This window comes from Ctenocephalides felis, unplaced genomic scaffold (genome assembly GCF_003426905.1).
Source record: "Ctenocephalides felis isolate EL2017-DRISC unplaced genomic scaffold, ASM342690v1 CF-g0.4_SCAFFOLD_03572, whole genome shotgun sequence".
Classification (NCBI taxonomy): Eukaryota; Metazoa; Arthropoda; class Insecta; order Siphonaptera; family Pulicidae; genus Ctenocephalides; species Ctenocephalides felis.
This window is the reverse complement of record NW_020539726.1, coordinates 1,753,366-1,770,351: the sequence shown is the minus strand read 5'-3', so window position 1 is coordinate 1,770,351 and position 16,986 is coordinate 1,753,366.

Sequence of the window (16,986 nt, the reverse complement as noted above, 5' to 3'; positions counted from 1 at the left end):
TAATATCTCACCTTTCCGACCACCTACTGATTAGCACAAATTTTTCAAGACTAAGACTGGCCAAATCGGTTTAGCCGTTTTCGAGTTTTACTTGGAGATTTGAAAGAGAGCTCTATTTTTATATATAAGATATTTGTTCTCATATATACCACAACTCAATTACTGGTCTATTAGTCAACTTAAACATCAAGTCATGCCTGTACCAGTAATTTGATTGAATTTGGCTGCAAAATTTATTGCAGAAGTTGGAAAAATTGATTATGATAAATCAATATGCTCACATGAAATTACAATGTAATCAATATTGATCCTTTAGAATGCTCGTACCCTTCAAACTCATTGTCAGAGTAGACAATTTGACATTTACAAATTGACAATATGCGTCTCGTCAGATTTTTATATCTCGAGAGATTTGAAACATTTATTGTCAAGATTACGAGCAATAGAGAGTGATTTGCTTGCTAGGAGACAGGGCGCCGAGCGGAGACCGTCGGTATGGCGACGGCGCCTTTACCTTTAATCTGTCAGTTGTCACTTATTAATGTGTACAATTTAGTTTTTATTTATGTTTATTTATGTTAACACAGTTTGATACAGATTTAGTTCCTTTTCTGTAATACTGATAATGTCTGCACATTCTGAATGCTCAATGCTTCTGAAATTATTGGGTCAAGAAAAAACATAGCACATTTTTTTAGTGAAACTCAACAGGATTTTTTATATTGTGAGTTTTAATTTATTCAAACCAAATATGCTCCAATAATATGGATAATGCTTTGTCATTTTTCAAGTAGAGGCATGATGCTATCGGTAAAATACTCCTTTGGTTTACGATCGAAAAACTGAACTAGTGGAGCGCATGGCATCGTGCCTTAAGGCAAATTGCTAGGTGTTCCCAAAATCGTCGACGAAAATTTGTATCCGCACACTCACACACGCACACACATACACACATACACACACATACATCCATTTTTCCTAAGGTATGCGAAAATATTCAGAAACCTTTGAAACGTAAAGAAATATAAAAAACTTCATTTTCGTTTTTTTTGCGATTACTATAACTTACCCTACGGGAAGTTAATCAAGTGCTTTTTACAGGTTTATTTTGAAATCTATTTAATACTAATAAAAGATTTCTGCAGAGATTGGAAGTATTAGTCAGAGGGTGCTAAGTTTGAACTATACGGTGGATGCACTTATCAAACTCTATCAAATATGCTCTCATACCTTTGGAAGATCATGAAAAAAGTGTATAATCGCGCATTGTCATGATGGAAGATAACATATTCATTTCAGGATGTTTTTTCTTAATTTTCTGGCACAATCTCTCTAGTTATTAACAGTATAGTTATGGATAAATCACCTGACCAACAGAAAGTATTTCACGATGGACGATCTCTTCTGGTCCCACCACAAACAAATCACTTCTTTAGGTGTTAATCCTGGTTTTTGAGCGCTTGTGGACGTTCATTATCACTCAACCACCACTTTTCCGCCTCCGATTGGCGCATGTGATCTATTCTTCATCACCAGTTGTAAAATGTTTCAGAAACGGTCCAATTTCATTGCATTTTAGCAGCGCATCTCATGAAGGTCCCACATATCGAGCTTCCTCTTGTAACCAGCTTTATGTAGTTGGTTCAAAACAGTTTTTTGTCGACAAGGCTGATATGCTTATTTTGCTGGGCTTTTTCAAGAGTATCATGAACTTGTTCAGTCATTGAACGAGCAGAGTGTGGCACATTCTTCACATCAAAGTAACCAGAATGAAGGCGATCGAACTATTTCTGCATTGTAGATTTTGATAAATTACCTTCACCTTATACAGCATATTTTTTTAATTTTTTGACGCAATTAACTTTACAACGACTTGACCAATTTTGATGGTTATAACCTCATAATAATGCTCAAAGAATCACCTTTTGAATGAGTATTTACTGGTGCCGTTACGATCTGTTCTTCCTGAATTATTTGTAACTAACGCCGTCGATCGGTAAAAAATCTGTGAACTATTTACTTAACCCCATAGATTAATTTTCTTATAAAAGTGAATCATACCATTTTCAAATTGTTCTAAAATATGAAACTAAATCTGAATTTATTAAATCTGAACTATTTTCAGAAATGAAATTATTAACGCAAGTGATATATGTCTATGTACAAGTTGCAAGCATGATAATATTTTCATTTTAATGTGTTAATGTCGGTGTCTATTGATTACTTTCAGAATGACAAGCTAGCATTATATTAACTAATATGCCAAGAGTCACAATCTGAATCGCAAAATTTGGAAAAAGTATATGTGCAAATGAATGAAAATTTTACCATTATCAATTGATGAAACTCGAAAACCTTGCAACATACAAAGAATTGATGTTGAACCGATTGTCAAAAATGTTTTAATATTTATTTTGATCTTTTTAATAATAAATGGATGGATGGATTGCAATTGTTATATCAATTAGGGTAGAGCGGGGCTTAAAGATCAACGGATAAAAAGATACACCATAGTTATAAAAAAAACAGGAGTTGAGAACATTTTGTTGTTGAGGGAAAAAGATATATTATAATGGTTATAATGTCTGCAGCCATTACATTGATTCTCACGACGTTGCTATCGGTAGAAAGATGACAATTTTTGAAAATCCATAACGAAAGTATTTTGTTATGGTTGGGTGCACTGTGCCTAATTTATAACAACATAATATAATTTTTAAGTATATGTATTTATTAAAATTGTAACCAGGAGCTAAATGATCGACCGGTCACAAGCCATAAATAAATTATTAAAAAGTATACGTTATTAACTTCCCGAAGAAGAAGTTTATGTTTTAATCAGAAAATCCGATTCGCTAATTTTATGTTTTCTCGACGTTTCAAGCCATTCTGAATCGAATGAGACCAGATTTGGAACAAGTATGTGTGTGTGTGTGTGAATAGATTGACAGAGAACAATCGACGTTTTCTCAAAAACGGCTGGACCGATTTCAAAATTTTAAAAGCCATCCGATATATCTCGATGAGGACTAGTGTTTCTCAGTTTTGTGCGACTCGGCAAACGATCGGCCGAGTCGTTTCTTTGTAAATCGCAGAATTCTGAATCGATTTTGAAAATTAGATAGTTTTTTATATAGCGTTTATAAGAGCTTACACATGGGTGGGATAAAAAAGACCAAATGAATCTAAAGATGTAAAAAATAAAATAAAAAAGAATTAAGATAAATAAATGAATTTTACAAAAGATAAATTAAATAAATAGTCGTTCCAACTCTGCTGATGAATATTTCTGAGGAATTGCCAGATCAAGATTATTTACAGTTATCTCTGTAAAAAATATATTAACTAAGGCTGTAGAGTACTCATTAATGCACTAACTCTATTGCAGGCTAATGATATTTGAGTAAACTTTTAGATTCGACCTAGGATTATATCAAAGTAGAATCGCACAGCAAATTTATTTGTTGACGTGATCGACGCGGCGGCTGTTAACATTGTTGCGATGTTGTAATGTCTGAGCGGCGACGCAATTAGAATTAACGCGCATTAAAAGCTTCGTAAAAGCTTTCCCAACACTTCCGCGAAATCATTAAAGACTATATTTCTTGTTTAATTTGTATTCCCCAAGGTCGGAGAAAATTATTATATATTTTATATCATGCTTTCAACAAATTAAATTTTCTGGTTTATTATGATGTACAAGCTCTCACAGACTCCAAACAAAATATGAATGAATTTAAAAGATTAATTATGACTTGCTATAGTAGAACAAATTTAAGGCAATTATGAAATATGTAATACAAAATATTAATCAATCAATATTTTTATAACATTATATTATACATTATTTTATGATAGAGAAAATTATAGAAAATTTTATCAAATATAATAGTTAATAAATATTATCAAAACCGTGCATTAGAAAGAGACAATATTTTTTTATTTGAAATATTTTATATATTTTGTAATGCTCTCAAATTGTAGAAAAAACTATATATTATTCAGAAGTTTCGCATGTTGTTGAGAATTTAATATAAGAATAACATAAAAAATCAGATTTATTTTCTCATTTTTCGAAATTGTTGAATATACTTCTTCGTAATATAATAAATAACATAATAAAATTTTACTTTACTCTGATTCTCAACAATGTTCCACACAAGTTACTTTTAATCATTATTTATTATTATTGTTATCATTATTGACAATATTCTTATTATAATTATTATTATTTAATTATCATTTATGCATTTGTTTAATCCTTTTTGTTTTTCTTTCTTTTTTGTCTTTGTTTTGATTTTCAATACCCACTTTGAACTTATAGATTGTATTCGTAATCTGATTGTTAAAACAAACTGTGAATAGTAAACAAACTGATTCTCGAAAATATTTAATTTGTTAAAAAAATGGTTGAATATTTTGAAATATTTGAAAACGATTAGCAAACAGTTTACAAAAATCGTCATAACTAATGATAATAATAATGAAAAATTCTTCCGAAAGTATTAGCAAAATTCATTTTAAATAAGCCATTAAAATATCTTTTATATTTCTATAGAAAAAAAAATAGTTGCTTATATCAAAGTAATAATAAAAGTAATACATCATGTAATTTTTTTTATTAATTTTTCACTTTTTAGATATAAAAGTAAAAAATAAAAACATCGAAATTCTGTACAGTATTACTGAAATAAACAAAAAGTTTGAATATTAAATCCTGAACACTTAAAAATAACTACAGCAACCAAACTGTGGTTATCGTAAATTTAATAAAATATATGATTTACCAGAAACAACATCGACTGTGTAATGTTTTTATCGGACAAGAAATTAAACCAATAGTTATATACTTTCTGAACTACTAGAAGAACTGTGTTAGAATTGGTGTTAAATAATAACTTGCTCTAGTATATAGACAATAATATTTTGAAGATAATCTATTTATTGTCAACGGCAACCGAGAATATCACTATTGATGGTTCGATAGCCAAAATTTGCTAAACAGTCTGTGTCATCTCAATTAAGATCAAGATAACAGCTTTTATTAAATATTAATAAATCAACTAAATCAAATTATGTTTCTGGTAAGTTAACCTATACAATATATTATAAATTTCTTCTATTATTAATTACCTAATAATCATGTTGATGAGTATGAAAACGCGGAGAGAAAATGATCTTCGAGAGGAGCAATTTTCAATATAACCCATGACAAAATATAATTTGCATCAAAATTAAATAATTAGCATGTGCTATAACCACATGGCAGAAGTTATAAAGCATAAACATCAAATTCGGTAAATATTAAATGAACAGACGATGGCTGTTTATGAAATTAGGCGTTGATGCAGAAAATGACGAAGGGATCAAACTCAAATATATATATATATATATATATATATATATATATATATATGATTTAGTTGTTAATTTTGATGTTGAGATGTATGAGTAAGTTCTTGTAAGGCGATACATCAAAGAATAAAAAGCAAAGATTTATAAATTAATCTTTAATTCCAAACGTTTCGACATTCAATTTAATGTCATCATCAGTGGATATTAACGTTGGTAGGTTACATCTAGAGAAGTGTACACAACACTAGAAATTAGCACTAACATTTATACAACTTGTCACTTCTGTACTGTGCGAGTTCCGAGGCTTATTTCTATTGAAATAAGTGTCGTAAGCTATGCAACAGTGCCAACATTTAAAAAAAAAAAACAAACAACGAAAGAAAATACTTTGGTTATCTCCTGATAGCAACGTCGTAAGAATTAAGGTTGGTTATACATCTTTTTCCATCTTTTTTCAAATATTGTTATAAACTTTTAACTCTAATTTTTTAGATACGGCGGAGGACTCTTTTACCCGCTAACTCTTGAGCTCTAATGAGCTGTATGCTTCCTAATATTTAATTCTTATTAACAACATTAAAAACGTTGATTGAGAGAGAATTATTACAAATAACAGTATGATTGTTATTGAAGTTTATCTGGTGAAGGTATTAATATTTATTAACATCTCAAACGAGCATAAAAATCCGATCCTTGAAACTCGACGTTTCAAGTCATTCTAAATCAAATGAGACAAAATTTGGAAAAAGTATATGTGTGTATGTGAGCCAATTTCCGATCTTTTGTCCACGTTTTCTTAAACCAATATTAAAATTTTAAAAGCCAATGTACTTAACATGTTTGCATTTTAAGCCGTTTCTTCATATTTAGCAGAAAAAGCGTTCGAATGATATTGTTTGGAAAGTTGGTAGATTAGTTTTTGTTGAAGATCGTCGGGCTGTTTTTCGTTATTAAATTGAAAAAAAGTTAAGTTAAGTTAAAAAATAAGTTGAAAAAAAATTAATGATTTTGAGGAAAACTTGCAAAACAATAAATTTATGGTGCCGGCAATTTGTAAACAAATTGGAAAACACAAATAAAAATTAAGATTTGGTTTTTAAAAATATCGATTTTTTAAAATACTGTATGAATTAATGTTGCTTGCGTTATATAAATTAAAACTAAATAACAAAATACTGATTATAATATTAAACTATTATGGCATCGTGCCTTAAGGCAATTTGCTGGGACTTCCCGTACCGTAACGAAATGTTCGAGGAATATTAAATGTTTTCAAATAGACTATTATAAATAAATACTGTAACACTGTCTAATATTTATAAGAATTATATAAACTGAATTGCAAAGTTGAAAAAAAAATCTGAATTATTTTCGATATACAGAAAAAATCAATTATTTTGCTAAAACAAGCAGAAAGTTTTTTGAATCATTTAAATCGGACGCATAGTTCTCTCAAAAACTGCCATTTTCCTTCGAAATGCCTTGTATCTTCAAAATGGCTGGGCCTGCCTTTGCCAAACACTAATCAGCACATCTCCCTATCAATAGGAATCGAATGTTTTTTGAACCATCCAAATCGGTTGATCCGTGCGCCCGAAAACGTGACTGGAAAATTGTATCCATACATACATTCACACACACATCCATTTTTTCTGTGATATGCCAAAATGTTCAGAAACCTTCAAAACGCCGAGAAATGCAAAAAATTTCAATTTAGATTTTTAAACGATTACAATAACTTACCCTGCGGGAAGTTAAAAAATAATTGAAATAATGAAAATGAATTGCTCTATTGCTCTATAAATTGGATCATACACTTTGTGAAGTTAAAACTTCACTATTACTATCTAAAATTCATTAGATATGAAAGTTTAGATCAACATAACTAATTAATTATTATAAATCATATGGATAGATTTTTTAAAGAAGATAATTTTGTATGAAATATAATTAATAACGCTGAAGCGCTGAAAGTAACCATTAGAATATTAAATATAACGTTATTCATCAAATTAAATTAAATTTTTGGCGTATAATAAATTCAATTGATATTACTGCAATCACAGATAACAATTATCAAATATATCCTTTTCATCTCTAATCAGATTTTCTCATTGAATTGGGTCAAATGATTTGGCGGCGCTCACCTTGAGGGTGGTCCTCGCTCAAGGTTGTAGGTCAACAATTCGTCTAGACTCGATAATACCCGCAGACTGATCCCTATGCGAGTTCGCGGTACAGATCAATTTGCGTTCCGTGAAATGGAGCTAAAACTTTTGCTTCTCGAAAATTTTGGCCATATATAAGAACGGCAGTCGTCAACAGGGAAGCACTATCCCAATAATGGCTATAAGTTTTATATTGAAAAGAATATAATCACGTCTGATCTATGATGGATTATATTTATTTTGTATGAGACGAAGCAAATTGAATATGGAAAATAATTTTGTTCGAAGAATCTGTTAATACGTTATAATGTGTGTAATAATTGCTTTTATTAGTTTTAATAGATCTAATAATTACAGTATGTTTTAAAAATTATAAAAAAATAGAAAAATTGTATGCTTACTAATCGGTTTCCAAATATATTTTCATAAGGCGTCCCTTAATCACGTGAGGTTTTTAGGGGGGGTGGGGGTTTGACAAAAAATTATGAAATATCACATGGGGAAGGGAGGGGTAGTATATCACGTGTATTTATTTTTTACCTGATTTTTTTTTTCAAAACAAATAAAAAAAAATCAAATGTTTTACAGCATTTCTTGTAACTAAAAATAGGCATAATGATGGGTGGGGTAGAGGGAGATAATTTAGAATATCACTGATACCAATTTTTGCAAACTTTGACGGATTTTTAAAGCTAAACAAGTTGTCGTAGGGCGGTAATATTTTAGTATGATCTATCTTCTAGATTCTAGAAGACTATAGTATCTACCGTCAAAAAAAAATCATAAAAATCGTCGATTTTTTTTTTAAACTTTATTACAAAAAACGGCCCGGCCGATCTTTACCAAAACTAATCAGCACGATTCCCAACCAATATCTATCGAACGGTTTTTGAATTTTCGAAATCGATTCAGATTTGCGGGCTAAAACTTGGACGAAAATTTTTTCACTTTTCTGCGATTTATAACGAAACGGCCCGGCCGATTTTCGCTCAGAACTCTAGTCGTCATCGAGATACATCGAATGGCTTTTAAATTTTTGAAATCTGTCCAGCCGTTTTTGAGAAGACGTTGATTTACGGCAAAAAATCTGTTCACACACACGCACACACACACATACTTTTTCCACATTTGGTCTCATTCGATTCAGAATGAGACCAAGGCTTGAAACGTCAAGAAAACAAAATTAGCGAATCGGATTTTTTGGTGAAATAAATTTCTCCTTCAACAACTGATGATGCATCTGTTACGTTGAAATATATTTGAATAAAATATTAACAAAATACATATATCTTAGTGTACCTTTTACAAGTTTATTTTATAATTTGCAAATTTTATTAAAATTTCTCATATAAGACATATGAGTATAATCAGATAGTTGTTTGTTTGATATGTGTTATTTATCGGAATATGATTGGTTTGGATTTCACAAAATAATTGCTCGAAGCCAAATTGGGCTTTTCCGCCCCGCTTTACTTCACCGCCTTTTTCATGTTAGAATGCTAATATTTTATTGTATTTTTACAATTGGTTGAATAGTTGTAGTAAGAGGTAAGTGAATGAATTAAGTATGTCTTAAAATAAGAAATTCATAATTGAAATATTAAAATATGTAATCTCAACTATATGTTATAAAGTGCTCCACCATCGCTCCATCACATAATATGTGAAAACAAACCAAACAAAATTGACATTGTTCACAAAAATGTAAATTTTTCTCCTCTGCTACAACACAAGAATTATGAATAGAATTACCTATAGCTATATATAAATATGAAAATATTATGTTAGGCACGCAGTGTCTAAAGTTCATATTTCTAACTTCCTAGTAAAAATATTAAGTCTCAAATTCTAAAATTGCTTTATTACTATCCTGTATTAATTATTCCTTCTTCAATTCTGTGCGCTCCTGAACTTTTATAGTTTCTCATTTATTGCAGACAAATTTTATGTCTTCACGGATGTTTAGTTATTATTTCAAATTTATTTTTAATGCCTGTAGAATATTTTGAGACTACAAAACTATGTCAAAAGTTATTAAATATTTTTCGAAAAAATCTATTAATTTTTCTCTATAAAATTTAAATTTATAAAATACGGAAATATAATATAATAAAAATATATAATATTTATCTTTATTATAATAAATACAGTTTTGTAACATGTAATATAAGAAAATAACTCAATTTTGTTCAAAAATAATTTGGTTATAATTATATTTGTCTATTTCTCCAGGTCAGAAACATTTATTACAAGTTATAAAGGCTGTTATTCAAATTTTATATATCCAGATTAAAATATCAATGGCATCAAAACCATTCATCAAAAAATCGATGCGTATTATTATCAATAACTGAGCGAAAGATTGAAGTTAAACATTTAACAAATTTTGAAAAGTATATTTTGTAATGCATGCATGTAAATATAATATCTGATTTTTCATTTTGTTATGAAACTAAATAAAAAGACATTTTGATGCTGTTGAGTTTTTTTTGAAAAGCTTTTCTGAAAGTTTCTCGATAACTGTATAATCCATTCCATCAAAAAAGAGCATTTATTTTTTGTTTATCAACTTTTATATGCAACGATATTATATATTGAACAAACGTGGATGAAAAGTCAAATTATAGGTCACTTAAACATAAACACACATAGGGAAGACAGAGTACAGTTGTGCCAGGGTACGGTAGTGACAGTAGTCATAACAGCTGAAATATACTGATTTTGTGAAAGAATTCAAAGTGAGAAAGATAAAGTATGTTTGTTTGCACAAGGTTAGATTATTGCATTGAGTCAGCGCCCTACATAACTCGATCAGACTACGTTTTTTTAAAGAGTCAAAAGTAAGTTTTTTGTTCGATTTTTTAACTTCCCGAAGGAGAAGTTTATGTTTTCATGAAAAAGTCCGATTCGCTAATTTTATGTTTTCTCGACGTTTCAAGCCACTCTGAATCGAATGAGACCAAATTTGGAACAAATATGTGTGTGTGTATGTGTCAGATTTTTTGCCGTAAATCGACGTTTTCTCAAAAACGGCTAGACCGGTTTCAAAAATTTAAAAGTCATTTGTTGTATCTCGTTGAAGACTAGAGTTTATCAAAATTTGCGCGACGATCAGCCAAGTCGTTTCTTTGTAAATCGCAAAAAGTGAAAAAATTTTCGTCCACGGTTTAGCCCGCAATTCTCAATCTGTTTTGATAATTCAAAAACTGTTCGAAAGATATTGGTTGGGAATCGTGCTGATTAGTTTTTGGTAAAGATCGGTCGGGCTATTTTTTTGTATTGAAGTGTTAAAAAAAATGTTTTCGACGATTTTCATGATTTTTTTTTTGACGGTAGATACCATAGTCTTATAGATCATACTAAAATATTACAGTCCTACGACAAGTCGTTTAATTTTAAAAATTCTTCAAAGTTTAAAATCGTTTTTTGGCATTTGTCAAAATTAGATCTTTCATCGACGTTTTCTCAAAAACGCTTGAACCGATTTCAGAAATTTAAAAGCCATTTGATGTATCTCAATAAGGACTATCGTTTGTCAGTTTTGTGAGACCGTCTGCCGAGTCATTTCTTCATAATTTGAGAAAAAGTGTCCACATTTAAGCTCATACTACCGAATCGATTTTAAAAAATCAAAAACTGTCCGAAAGATATCAGTTGGGAATGATACTGATTAGTTTTAGGTGAAAACCTACCGAGCCGTTTTCTAGTAATTAACTGTTAAAAAAATTATGGAACTTTTTTTGGCGAAATATATCATGGTCTTATAAAACTTACTGGAAGATTACGGCCTTACGACGAGTAGTTTAATTTTAAAAATTCATCTGAGAAAATGAGTAGTTTTTTGACGCTTTTTGAAATTAAAATTATACGATCTACTTGGTATAACGACGGAGTACTTGGTCTTAATGAACATACTAAATCATCAAATTCCTACAAAAACTAGTTCAATTATAAAAATTATTGATTTTGGAAAATACTCCGAGTATTCATTCGTGTTCAATTATGTATAATAAATCCACTCGGAATTTTTTTTATCACTCATAAATTATTATTTATTGATTAAGTCGATTATTTACACAAATCAGAAAGTTCATGTAACTTGCCTCAAGGCAAAATACCAATACCAACTAGTTAAATATAGTTTTTTGATGCGTTTCGATATTTGTTTAGTGTTCCGTAAAATATTTTTACATGAAATTTTTTCTAAAATAATTAAATAAGTACGTAATATAGATGAATCGTAATATAGATGAATCGTAATATAGATGAATGTGCGGCGATCTGCCAAGCCGTTCCTTTGTAATTTAGAAATTTAGAAAAAAGTGTTAAACTTTTCGTCCACTGAAATTTTAAACTTACTGAAATATTACGGCCTGTTAAAATTAAAATTAGACGATTTACTTGGTATAACAATAAAGTACTTGATCTTAATACGACAAAATGCAAAAGATAAAAGGAAATAAAATAGCAGAAGAAGAAAAGAAAAATTCTGTCTGGATTATGGAAACTCATATTCTGAAAGAAGATGTGGGGTAAATTGGATCAAGAGTCAAGAAACATCGTTTTGTGGATCCACGTAAAATTCGCAGGAGATACTCTCTATTACATTTGTCACTATTGTAATGATAATTTTGACTAGATCTCAGAATAATGATAATACATAGTTACTGTAATATTAAAACTGATCAGTTAGCTGATAATTATTAGTTAAAATTTTTGACTGATTTTGAAGAAGAAATTTATAACAACACTAGTCGCGATGGTGACTTATTAATTATAGAAAAGAAAGTTATCACATAGTTCAGTTTATTTCTTGTCAACTGTGTTTAAACAATATATTTTGTTATATATATCATTATGTTATATTCAAAAGCTTTGTGATAAATTAAATGATTATGTTGTGTTGTGATACATATTTCTGATGGTAAAAGTCTTTATAGACCATTACTATTGTTTTTTAATCTATATTTATGCCGTCCACACCCCAGGACGGTTGTTACACTCGTCTTTTTCTTGTATGATTAGATCTATGACTAATCCCTCACATTTAAGGATAGTATTTCAGCATTTTCACGAAGACAAATGTGAATGATAATAAAAGACCATTTGATTTATTTTTCTCTCAGCTAAGAGTTCGATTAACTAAGTAATTGCTGATAAAAAAGTGACGTAACCGTATCAGTCTTCCTTACTTTACTAATTTTTGTATCAAACGATCCAGAATCACTTGAGACGTCAAAAAAACATAATATAAGCAATCCGCGGTAAATTTGCAAGTAAATATTTTCTACATAGAATATAGATTTGATAATTTTGTATTTTCATTATTATTGTTTGAGCAGCAGTCGAATTTATTCTCACAATCAATGTTTCATGGCTACAAGAGCCATGATGTAATTTGCAGTACCATTATAGCTTGTGTTAGTGGTGAAATTTTAAGGTACTTCTATTTTTAATGTAATATGTTTTGCTGTCATATTATTCCTTGCAAAGAAAATAAAAATGAATATATAATCGAAAGTTTAAAAACTAAAGAAAAATGATTTTTACACTATAAAAGTTTTATCAACCTAGTTAAGATTATAATATGCTGTAATCAAATTAGCAGTAAACAGTTTAGCGGCATGTAGATTTGTGTCAAACAATTTAGATTAGGAAAGTTTCGATATGATAATCCCATAAATTAATCTAATAGGTTATATCCATATTGTACTCATTTTTGATTGTCCTAAATGGGGATAATACGATTCGAGGAAATAGATAAAAGTAGGAGGATCCAAACTTAACGGGCGGTAATTACCTGTCATCTAAATCTATATTTAATTACAACAGACAACCCCGACACTGTCGGCACGCGTTTGAATACTTGAAAAGGGTTCCATAATATATGCTCTGAGAGTCTGAATTTCCGTTCGCAAAACTTAATTTTTAATTTAAATATTATAACCCGAAACATGGTTATAAACTTTTATATCTTTATGATAACATACCTTTGTCGATATTGAAGTTATTGTTTTGAGTCAATGTTCTATTTATTGGGGCACGAGTCGTGCTATGTTATTATGTTGCAGCCAGAATGAAATGTTAAGAAGGCATTATAGTGTTTGCATCTTTTGTTAGCCATATTTTATGGTCGTAATAGTGTGAACCCGGGGCAAAAAATTTCAAAATTATTTGAATCTGATAATATTTCGTGCGTCAGGACATCACATAATTTAATTTTTTTTACAATATATATTTTCAAAACACTCGTGATTTTTTATTGGGATACAACATTTCAAAATATGCATTTACTTTAGTTTTTAGTAGTATTTTTTTAATATACACTTTACTAATAAGTAGACTTTAATGCTAAAAAAGATAAGAGATATTATTGGATAACAAAAAATGCAAATAAATTATGTGAAAGAATATTATATATAGCATAATGTACAGTACTAATGAAAAATGTAGAAAATAGTTTTGAATATGGTTAAAGTGTGAATAGTGCTGGTGATGAAAATAAACCCAAAATATTTTTAATTGTTTCTTGTCGTTCAAGGTTTCTTGTCAAAGATCTCTTACCTTTAAGAATATGGATTTTTGTGTGTGCGCATACAAGGGATCGCAGACCATGACATCAATCCCAAACAGGGTGAAATCAACTGTCCTGAAAAAAATTAGGAAAAGAATGAATCTCAGATTGTTTGGAAATTATGAGCATAAAAGTTAAACCTGAAGGTATGCTAAACTAGTGACCATTGTGGTTAACTTTTATTAATTTTTTCCATTCTAACTTTGGAACAGTAACCGTGTATAATTAAAAAATTAGTAGAGTACATGGCATCGTGCCTTAAGGCAAATTGCAGGAACTTCACGTACCGTAATTAAAAATCTTGGTACGGAACCCAAAAAAAATACACAAAATGGGTACACATTATTAAAATCTCTATAAAATATTTGATAATTCGATGTACATATGTCCAATGAAAATTTTTGACCGCCAAATGAGATTTCTTGAACTTATTTTTATTGAGAGTCCATACCTGCTGGACCTACCTTCCTAAAAATTTGATCAGTTCTTCATCTTGTCAATACAAGTAAAATGTTTTTTTGAATTATTGAAATCGGACGCTCCGTTCTTTTAAAAACTGGGTTACCGTTTTTGCACTTTTTGCCCTGTATCTTTGGAACGGCTAGACCTGCCTTCGCTAAAAACTAATCAGACGTTTCCTTATCAATACGAATCGATTTTTTTTTTGAATTATTCAAATCGGTTGATCGGTGTTCTCGAAATCGTCGACGAAAATTAGTATCCGTACACACACACATACACACATACACTCATACAGTCATACACACACAATTATCCATTTTTTCTATGGTATGCCTAAATGTTCAAAACCTTCGAATATTTGCGATTACTATAACTTACCCTACGGGAATTTAAAAATTTCGAGTAAAAAAAATATAAACATAAAAGTGACATGATTTTTGCAATCTCATTTTATTCACGTTCAGTTCAAATGTTTGTTATACGCGCAAAGTCCATCAATGTGCGAGTGATAAATATTTGAACTGAATGTGAGAAATACACGTTAGCTATTAGTATCGTGTTATTTTTAGGTTTAACACAAGTGAAATATTTCTTGAATATTTCAAATCGGACTCTCTGTTCTCTCAAAAACTGAAATTATCTTTTTGACAATATTCGCTCCGTATTTTTGAAACAGCTGGACCTGCCATTTTCAATAACTAATCAGCATATCTCCCCATTAGTAGGAAACGATCGTTTTTTTATTTTTATATTTGTTTGCGATTACTTTAACTCACCCTACATAAAGTTAATAAATATTATAAATGAACATAAATATAATAAATAATAAGCAATAATTAATATGTTTTTATTAAAAAAACAAACTGTTTACTAACCAATTATTTTTAAAAGTAATTGATTTTATTGAGTTTTTTATTTGATTGTTAACTTATACTAATTAGGTGTCCTAATAATTCAAAGACAGACAATAAATTAAATTGGCATATACAAAAGATATAAGAAGTTTTTTCTAAGAAGTTCACGAAGTTATGAAGTTATGTTTATAAATAATAGCCAGCAGAGCATTTTTACTATTACATCTAAAAAATGACTTTGAAATAGTTGATTTATTCCATCATAAAACAAATTTAATTATACGACATCGTTTGTCATTTCTTTGCAAAATCCTTCTGACAATAGGAAATTTTCATACTCTTAATCTACAAAAACCCTCATTTCGAATTATAATTCCCTTTCAACCGAGCCATTGAAACAATAGGAGAACGAGCTACTTTGGTGCTTTGGGTTTTCATATTTACTTTTAGGGTTACGATTGTTTCGTGTAATTGAACATAATGCCTTTGTTAGATGTCTGTATTTGTAGTGTTTCGAAATTTAATTATTAATTCATACTGCTTATACATTTGGAACATTAATTAGTTTCTAAATTTAATTTCAAATGGCGATTATATTTAAATTAATTTAGCTAACTATGACAGAAAAACTTGCATAATTTAAACTTATCAAATTAATTTTATAAGATGAGTATCTTACCAAAAGATAACTCAAATTTGGTAATTAAGATTTAATATAAAACAATATTTCAGGATTCACATCATGATAGTATACTTCAAAATACGCATATTTCAGATTGTTAAAATATCAATTAAGTAAAATGTTCAAATTACTAATTATGATTAAAACGATTTGGCCTAAATGCGACATTCAAAATTCCAATTCATTTGATTGTTTTTATTTTTAAAGTGATCTTTTTGGCTTTGAAAAAGAATAAAAAACCTTTTCGAATGTAATTTATAAGAGAATTTTTAAAATTAGAATACTCTCTAATTTTTTTTATCAGATCTCAATACAAGCATTTGATAAAAGTGCCTACACATTGAGTAGAATCAACTAAAAAAATCGAAATCAAAATCGCTTGATTGAAATTTTTCAAACCTGTAATGTTACTAGCTTATACATCACATCTTTCTTGCTCTTAACGGATTTTTAACTAATTTTAAATCTTTATCGAGAATTTCATATTTTAAAAGGCAAAGCTATTAATATTAATAAAATTGTTTGAGAAGTTGAAAAATATTAACAATGAAGATGATCAAACTACTCTTCTAACCATTTGGTGTAGGGTAAGGCGGGGCACAAAGGCCCACTTTAACTTTGAGCAATTATATTGTGAAAACCAAACCAATTTTATCACAACACATAACACATATCAAACAAACAACTATCTGACTACGATAAGTAAAACTCCCTGCTAAAATTCATCATGGTAAAAAAGCGTTTTTTTGCTGTTTTTTTATATTAATGTCACCTAAATCTTTTTACCCCAGAAGCGGGCTAAAATTCGACAGTCTGGTGATAAACAGGTAAAATGTCTTATTTTAACTTTCTGAAGGAGAAGTTTGTGTTTTTGCGACAATTCGAATTGCT